Source organism: Leucoraja erinacea, chromosome 16, assembly GCF_028641065.1.
Source record: "Leucoraja erinacea ecotype New England chromosome 16, Leri_hhj_1, whole genome shotgun sequence".
In the NCBI taxonomy this organism is placed as follows: Eukaryota; Metazoa; Chordata; class Chondrichthyes; order Rajiformes; family Rajidae; genus Leucoraja; species Leucoraja erinaceus.
The window spans coordinates 39862136-39869403 of NC_073392.1; positions in this window are offsets into that span (position 1 = coordinate 39862136).

Genomic DNA, 7268 nt, shown 5'->3' on the forward strand with positions numbered 1-7268 from the left:
TGGCTCAGGATTGTGAAGCGTAAATTCATCACTTACCATTCATTCTGTCTGGATGTTATGCATCTATTAATAAGGTACAATGTACTACTATGTCTTTTCATATATTTTATTAATCTATCTATTTGAATGAGTTATCTCCTCGAGAATAGATACAAAATGCTGGAGTAACTCAGTGGGAGAGGCAGCGTCTCTGGAGAGAAGGAATGGGTGACGTTTTGGGCCGAGACCCTTCTCCAGGGGTGTGTAGTATAGAACAGCTGGTACGTCACCCATTCATTCTCTCCAGAGATGCTGCCTGTCCCGCTGAGTGTGTGTGTGTGTGTGTGTGTGTGTGTGTGTGTGTGTGTGCCTGTGTGTGCGTGTGTGATTGGCTATAGCATGCTGCCAATAATAGTGTGTAAGCCCCTGTCCCACTTGTGTGAACGGAAATGTGTGTGTATGTTGTTGTGGTCACTCTCCCTGTGTGTGTGTGGTTTCCATGTGTGTGTGTGTATGTTGTGTGTTTGTAATCAAAACTGGTGTGACTAAAAATGTGTGTTTGTCGTAGCCAGTGGAGTTGGGTGTATTGTGGTGTCGTGTGTGTGACCGGTGTGTGTGGCTCATTGTTGTGTGTGTGCGTGCGCTAACTTTGTGTCTTAAAATTGTCTGCGTGTGCTTCTGTCCCCCCTTCTGTGCGTGCTCTCCGTTCTCCAACCCCCGTGTGTGTGTGCGTGCGTGCGTTACCGTGCTGTGTGCGTCGCGCGACAGCACTGTGTGTGTGTGCCCTCACCTTCGTGTGTGTTTGTATGTGTGTGTGTGTGTGTATGTGTGTGTGTGTGTGTGTGTGCGTGCGTGTGTGTGTGCGTGTGTGTGTGTGTGTGTGTGTGTGTGCGTGCGTGTGTGTGTGTGTGTGTGTGTGTGTGTGTGTGCGTGTGTGTGTGTGTGTGCGTGTGTGCGTGTGTGTGCGTGCGTGTGTGTGCGTGTATGCGTGCGTGCGTGTGTGCGTGCGTGTGTGTGCAGTCGGTAGATGCAGCTCACGCTTCGGTCGATCCAGCTCGAGGCTTTCCAGGCGAGTGACCAAAACCTCCGGCGACCTCATGGGAACCTTGGGTCGGGGGCAAGGTCACCAGAGGTTTCCGTTCAGGTTTCCTAAGTGGGACAGTAGTGCCCCGCCTAGTGCGTGCTTTATAATATTAAGAACTCGTCTACGTCAGGCAGTAGATGTAGCAGCTCGGAGCTGTAACTTACTGCAGATACTAGGCTGTAAGTGCTTTAGTAAAAATGTGTTGTATCTTAACGTGTGTTTGGGTCGCCTTGTTCCACTCTCCATTTGCGTGGTTAAGGATAAATCAGCCCATTGGAGCAGCAACTTATCCACCATCCTCGACATTCCTTCCTTCCACCTCTGTCTCATTGTGGTCCATCTACATAATGCACTGCGATCACTCACACAGTTTAGTTTAGGTTCACGTGTACCGAGGTACAGTGACAAACTTTTGTTGCGTGCTATCCAGTCAGCAGAAAGACAATATCTGATTACAATCGAGCCACGTAAACTATTGTGACAGGACGTCGTAAACTTGTGCCCTATACTAAAAAGAACAAGGACATTAGACACTTGGGATCACGACATCCAGCATGTCTGAAGAAGGGTCTCGATCTGAAACCTCACCTGTTCTTTCTCTCCAGAGATGCTGCCTGTCCCACTGAGTTACTCCAGCGTTTTGTAAACCAGCATCTGCTGTTCCTTCCTACTAGATTCGGCAAGTTCCCTTTGCCAAACTATTTGGCAGCTAACTCCTAGCCCCAGTCCATTTGTAGGGCTGCCTCCCTATCCTTAGGCTAACTCCCTCTACCCCGTCTCTACCATGGCACGCTGCCACCTGAAGCTGCAGAATGCGCTGATCTAGGTGTTGGCACCTTTGGAGGCTGGACTCCCACAAATAAATCAGCAGCCCCTGTCATTACAGTGCTAATGCGCATCTCTACTCTGGCTTTAGTTTAGTTTCGGAGATACAGCGCGGCCCACTAAGTCAGAACTGACCAATGATCCCTGCACACTAACACTACCCTACACACACTAGGGGCAATTTACATTTATAACCAAGCCAATTAACTGGCAAACCTGTAAGTCTTTGGAGTGTGGGAGGAAACCGATGATCTTGGTCACGTGGAGAAGGTACAAACTTCTGTAGTCGGATTGAACACGGGTTTCTGGCGCTGTAAGTGCTGTGAGGCAGTAACTCTACCGCTGCGCCACCGTGCAGCTCGCTTTTTTCAGGATGATATGTAATCACCATGAAATGATATGGAATGGATGATATGGATATGACATCGCTGAGACCAAGTGTAGACTCGGCAACCGTTTTGTAGAACGCCTGCGCTCAGATGTCCAAGCCCAGCTGGATCTCTCGGCTGCTTTACTGTTCTTACCATTCCCACACTGGCCTTTCTGTCCTGGGCCTCCTCCATTGACAGTGTGAGGCCGCATGCAATTTAGAGGAACAGTATCTCATATTCCGCTTGGGTAGCTTGAGTAGGGTGACCACTGAATTCTCCAATTTTAGGTAACCTCTAACAAATAACCTGCTCTCCATTCTTCCCCACCCCCCTCCACTCCCTGTGTCCCGCCTGGACTCACACCTATTCCTCCCCTCCCCCTCCATTCCTTCCTCTGGCTTCACAATTCGCAACTCTTCATTCCTTTTGTCTCACACCTTGTTTTTTTCACCTCTGGCCTTTGTCCAAACATCCGCATGTCCAGCCAAAAGCCCTCTCACCTGTGTTCACCTTTTACCTGCTATGCTTTGTCCTTCCCCAGCTGTCTTCTGCACCACCCCCTCTATCAGTCTGAAGAAGGGTCCCAAACTGAAATGTCACCTAGCCATGTTCTAAAGGGATGCTGCCTGAGCCGCTGAGTTACTCCAGCATTTTGTGTCTGTTTATCACATGTGATAGATTGAGTTATTCATGCGCAGATGTATTTGGGAATGGCCAATACTTTGCTTTGTTCTGGAACGAGAGTCTCATGAATCAAAGGTCAGAGCACAAGAGGCGCTTTGAGATTCACTGGATTCATCACCTGTCAGACCCCCGCCTTGATCTGAATGTAATAAACACACTCCAAGGACACAGAACACAGAACAGTGACATATCACCCGACCTTTCTTCTCGATGACTACAAACGCAGCCCTAGTGTGCTATCACCTGCCTGGACCTCTGCTTTGAAACATCCAAGCGTCTGGAGTGGTTTCGATGATATACAAGACTACGCATGTTGCCGAGATGTAAAGGAAGGGAGAAAGAATCGTCTGCTTTCTACTGTCCTTGAAATACGTTCATTATATTCAGATCTGCCACCACCTGCCTGGCCAAGGCACTCCTCTTGTTCAATGCTGACACAGCAAGGTGTTCTAGACTGTGGTGGGGTGCGGCTGTTAGCATAAAGTACACCAGCAATTTCCATGACTTGGCAGGCGCTTGTTTTCAAGATCAAGGGCGTGAGATAAAGTAAATCCTTTTTCACTTCGGTCTGGGGCAATCTTTGGACCTATTAAGCTCCCGGCAGAGAAATGGCAAAAGCAGACAGCTTCTGGCTTCTATGGGGCAGGAGAACACAGAGTGAGCATTTGGAGTTCAGGTGAAGAACTCGACCTGCCGGATCTTTGAGACATCGCCCCATGTGAATTGCATGAGTTCCCTCTCTCTCGACAGACACACTCTGTACAATGCTGCAGAGCTGTAAGAGCCAGATCTCAACCTGGTTTTCATTACCTTTGTCTACTGAAGGATTAGTATAACAGGCCACAAAAGACAGGAAAAAGCAGCGAAACAAAGCATGGAATGACGTGGGGCTGCAGTTTCCCCTTCAGTCTCTGTTTCCAGCTGTGGGTCTCCACATATCTCCGGGGCTTTTTCCTCACGGAACTGAGCCCTAAAGAAACCTACTTCTCATTCTGGGTAATTTGGAAAAAAAATTCCGTCAGCAGCAGATTTATGGCGGTTTATACAACTGAGAGATGACACAAGATGAATGGTGGTGATGATAGATGCTGTAAACACACACAGTCCAGCTATGTATTTGAACAGGAAGATGCAGGTGAAGTTACCACAGAGGATCAGTTGAAAATGAGAATGTAAACTTGTTTGTGGATAATTTGATGCACTATTCTGTTCTAGTGACACCAGCAAAGTCAAGATCAGAGTGGGGTCTGAAAGGGAGGAAAGCATGGAATGCCAACGTCCCCGGGTGATGTACCTCTTGTAAACAGGTTCATCCGCTTAGAAGCTGTTGGGACAGAAGACGTGAGCGGCGGACTGGCCTGTGATGCGAATAGGGCTGTTGAGCCAAAACCAAAAAGGCCTAAGGCAGGCAAGGCCATTGTAGTGGGAGACTCCATCGTGAGAGGTACGGACAGGGGGTTTCTGCGGCAACAGACGGGATGCGAGGATGGTGTGCTGCCTTCCCGGTGCCAGGATCCAGGATGTCACGGACAGAGTGCAGAAAATCCTCAAGGGCGAAGGTGAACATCCGGAAGTGGTAGTGCATGTCGGCACAAACGATGTCGGAAAGAAGGGGATGAATATTCTGCAGCGTGACTTTAGAGAGCTCGGAAAAATGTTGAAAAGCAGGACCTCCAGGGTTGTTATCTCCGGTTTGCTTCCAGTTCCCCGTGCTGGCGAGAGCAGGAACAGGGAGATACGGGACCTGAACGTGTGGCTGAGGAACTGGTGCACGGGGCAGGGATTTAGATTCTTAGATCACTGGGATCTGTTTTGGGGTAAGGGGGAACTGTACAAAAGGGACGGATTGCATCTTAACAGGTGTGGGACCAGCATTCTGGCAGGCAGGTTTGCCACTGCTACACGGGTGACTTTAAACTGAATAAGGGGTTGGGGTGTCGAATGGGATAGTGGAGGATGGAGTTAAAGGGAAAGGGTTTCTTAAATGTGTGAGCTTAGAGACAGAGGGGTGTAAAATGAGGGTAGAAGAAATAGGTAGCAAGGTGAAAAGTAAAAGTGGCAGGCAGACAAAACCAGGGCAAAAATCAAAAAGGGCCACTTTTCAACATAATTGTGTAAGGGGTAAGAGTGTTGTAAAAACAAGCCTGAAGGCTTTGTGTCTCAATGCAAGGAGCATTCGTAATAAGGTGGATGAGTTGAATGTGCAGATAGCTATTAATGACTATGATATAGTTGGGATCACGGAGACATGGCTCCAGGGTGACCAAGGCTGGGAGCTGAACATCCAGGGATATTCAATATTCAGGAGGGATAGACAGAAAGGAAAAGGAGGTGGGGTAGCGTTACTGATTAGAGAGGGGATTAATGCAATGGAAAGGAAGGACATTAGTTTGGAGGATGTGGAATCGGTATGGGTAGAGCTGCAAAACACTAAGGGGCAGAAAACGCTGGTGGGTGTTGTGTACAGGCCACCTAACAGTAGTAGTGAAGTTGGAGATGGTATCAAACAGGAAATTAGAAATGCGTGCGACAAAGGCAAAACGGTTATAATGGGTGACTTCAATCTACATATAGATTGGGTGAATCAAATTGGCAGGGGTGCTGAGGAAGAGGATTTCTTGGAATGTATGCGGGATAGTTATCTAAATCAACATGTAGAGGAACCAACGAGAGAGCAGGCTATTTTAGACTGGGTATTGAGTAATGAGGAAGGGTTAGTTAGCAATCTTGTTGTACGTGCCCCCTTGGGCAAGAGTGACCATAATATGGTTGAGTTCTTCATTAGGATGGAGAGTGACATTGTTAATTCAGAAACAATGGTTCTGAACTTAAAGAAAGGTAACTTTGAGGGTATGAGACGTGAATTGGCCAAGATTGACTGGCAATTAATTCTAAAAGGGTTGACGGTGGATATGCAATGGAAGACATTTAAAGACTGCATGGATGAACTACAAAAATTGTTCATCCCAGTTTGGCAAAAGAATAAATCAGGGAAGGTAGTACATCCATGGATAACAAGGGAAATCAGGGATAGTATCAAAGCGAAGGATGATGCGTACAAATTAGCCAGAAAAAGCAGCATACTGGAGGACTGGGAGAAATTCAAAGACCAGCAGAGGAGGACAAAGGGCTTAATTAGGAAAGGAAAAATAGAATATGAAAGAAAACTGGCAGGGAACATAAAAACTGACTGCAAAAGTTTTTATAGATATGTGAAAAGAAAGAGATTAGTTAAAACAAATGTAGGTCCCTTGCAGTCAGAAACAGGGGAGTTGATCATGGGGAACAAGGATATGGCGGACCAATTGAATAACTACTTTGGTTCCGTCTTCACTAAGGAAGACATAAATAATTTGCCGGAAATAGCAGGGGACCGCGGGTCAAAGGAGTTGGAGGAATTGAGTGAAATCCAGGTTAGCCGGGAAGTGGTGTTGGGTAAATTGAATGGATTAAAGGCCGATAAATCCCCAGGGCCAGATAGGCTGCATCCCAGAGTACTTAAGGAAGTAGCTCCAGAAATAGTGGATGCATTAGTAATAATCTTTCAAAACTCTTTAGATTCTGGAGTAGTTCCTGAAGATTGGCAGGTAGCAAACGTAACGCCACTTTTTAAGAAGGGAGGGAGAGAGAAAATGGGGAATTACAGACCAGTTAGTCTAACATCGGTAGTGGGGAAACTGCTAGAGTCAGTTATTAAAGATGGGATAGCAGCACATTTGGAAAGTGGTGAAATCATTGGACAAAGTCAGCATGGATTTATGAAAGGTAAATCATGTCTGACGAATCTTATAGAATTTTTCGAGGATGTAACTAGTAGCGTGGATAGGGGAGAACCAGTGGATGTGGTGTATCTGGACTTCCAGAAGGCTTTCGACAAGGTCCCACATAAGAAATTAGTATACAAACTTAAAGCACAAGGCATTGGGGGTTCAGTATTGATGTGGATAGAGAACTGGTTGGCAAACAGGAAGCAAAGAGTAGGAGTAAACGGGTCCTTTTCACAATGGCAGGCAGTGACTAGTGGGGTACCCCAAGGCTCAGTACTGGGACCCCAGCTATTTACAATATATATTAATGATCTGGATGAGGGAATTGAAGGCAATATCTCCAAGTTTGCGGATGACACTAAGCTGGGGGTCAGTGTTAGCTGTGAGGAGGATGCTAGGAGACTGCAGGGTGACTTGGATAGGCTGGGTGAGTGGGCAAATGTTTGGCAGATGCAGTATAATGTGGATAAATGTGAGGTTATCCATTTTGGTGGCAAAAATAGGAAAGCAGACTATTATCTAAATGGTGGCCGATTGGGAAAGGGGGAGATGCAGCGA